The sequence below is a fragment of the Chrysochloris asiatica genome, unplaced genomic scaffold, assembly GCF_000296735.1.
Source record: "Chrysochloris asiatica unplaced genomic scaffold, ChrAsi1.0 scaffold00006, whole genome shotgun sequence".
In the NCBI taxonomy this organism is placed as follows: Eukaryota; Metazoa; Chordata; class Mammalia; order Afrosoricida; family Chrysochloridae; genus Chrysochloris; species Chrysochloris asiatica.
The window spans coordinates 13,299,797-13,301,920 of NW_006408524.1; the positions used below are offsets into that span (position 1 = coordinate 13,299,797).

A 2,124-nucleotide genomic window follows, 5' to 3' on the forward strand; every position below is an offset into this window, starting at 1 on the left:
AGTTCTGATCATCAAGTCATTGAGGCTAGGTCAAATGGGTACTGACAGCATGTTTAGGCATTCTTATACGTCTCCCCTGCTGTTTAATTTTTAAGTTGATAATTTTATACGGCTTGTGGATGATATTATAAATATCCAAAGGGCCCTTGGCAGAAAACAGATTCTCCACCCCTGCTTTATAGTGTTGCTACGAGTCAGAATTAACTTGACAACACTTAACAGCAACAACATTTGGGGCATGGGGAGAAGAGACAAAGGCAGGCCAATTCCAACTGACACTTCCTGTTTGGGCCTCTTAAGCTGGGTCCCCAGTTGCCTTGCTCTCATCTGCTTTGTCCACACAGTGATTTCCATTTCTGTTGCTTGTCTCCCTCCCACTTGAAACTGGTCTCAAATCATGGCATAAAGTAATTTGTCCAACATTAGGCAAATTCTCACAACTGAACTAATAAACAACAGCATGATGAATGGAGACTGAAGTTGTCAAGGATTTCATTTTATTTGGATCCACAATAAACATTCTTGGAAGCAGCAGTCAAGAAATCAAATGACATATTGCATTCCATAAATCTGCTGCAAAAGACCTCTTTAAAGTGTTAAAGAGACTGCACGTAGGGAAGCCTAAGAGCGTGGAATAGGATGCTGCTGCAGCCAGAGGCAGTGAGCAGTGGCCTCCTTGGTCACCGGGAGCAGTGAACAAGCAAGCTGGTGGTGTAGGCCCATGTGAGCCAGGACTACATGGGAGACCCGCGGCAGCTGCTGCAACCCACACAGCTAGCCTAGGAAGCGGAGCACTAAGATGAGCTGGTCTGGGCTACTAAGGCTTTGACAGAGATCAGTGAGCCTCTCTCCAGTGAAGATGGAAATCTCCTCCATGTGGCCTACAAGAATGTGGTTGGTGCCAGGGGATCTTCCTAGAAGATCAACAGCAGCATTGAGCAGAAAACAATGGCTGATAAAAATGATAAGAAGTTGGAGAAGGTTAACACTTCCCGGAAAGAGATTGAGAAAGAGCTGGAAACAGTTTGCAATGATGTCCTGGCTCTGCTTGACAATTTCCTCATCAAGAACTACAATGATGACCAGTACGATAGCATGGACTTTTGCCTGTAAATGAAAGGTGTACACTACGACTACTTGGCAGAGCTAGCTGCGGGGGAGAAGAAAAACAGTGTGGTCGAAGCTTCTGAGGCTGTCTATAAAGAAGCCTTTGAAATCAGCAGAGTTCATGCAGCCGACCACCCCATACGGCGGGACCTGGCCCTCAACTTCTCCGTGTTCTACTATGAGATCCAGAATGCGCCTGAAGAGGCCTGCCTCCTAGCCAAACAAACACACTGAACGAGGATTCCTATAAGGACTCCACACTCATCTTGTAGTTGCTGCGACACAATCTCATCCTCTGGACAAGCGACCAGCAGGATAAACAAACAGGAGAAGGCAACTAAAGATCCCTTGGGTCCTTGGCTCTCTCTTCACCCATCTACACCCTTTATTACTGATTTTTTACCCTGTCACAAATCACGAAAATATCTAGTGCTAAACCTGTCTGTATCGGCAGCACAGCTACTCAGATGTGCTCTCTTTTGTCCCTCGAGGAACAGTTTCAGATAAATCTTCATGGACATTGCTGGACTGATTGGTTGCTTTGAGCCCACAGGACTCCCTTTTTTTGGATTGTGCAGACAAGTGTATTCTGAATGAGGCATCTTACCTTGCCTATTGATCAGAAAATCAGGCAAAATCCAGTGGGGATGTTTATAAAGGAGAATTCGTCAACACAGGCTACAATTGATATTTAAACATCATTTTAAGCAAGCTGATAGTGTTTTGTTATTTTGTGCATGCAAAAATGAACTTACCCCCTTCCAGCCACCTCTTTCTTCAGTTCGTGGAAAACTGTTAGGGGAAGCTGATGCAAAGAGACAACTTGCTCCTTCCCATAAACTTTATAATAAACAGTTTAAGTGAAGTTTCAGTAGAGCCTTGTTTTGCCTCTTTAAATGAAAACCTTTTAAATGCAATGCATCTGAAGTGTTGATACTTGTAACTTCTTTTTTTTCTTTTTTGGGTTGTGACTGTTGAAGAATCATGGATTTCTTTTTTGGTAACTGGCTATTGTCC

At 43.9% G+C, this 2,124-nt stretch overlaps 1 pseudogene; it reads left to right on the top strand.

The window, feature by feature from the left end:
- Positions 1-738: 738 nt before the first annotated feature.
- LOC102814630 lies at positions 739-1,448 on the top strand (annotated as a pseudogene).
- Positions 1,449-2,124: the final 676 nt, after the last annotated feature.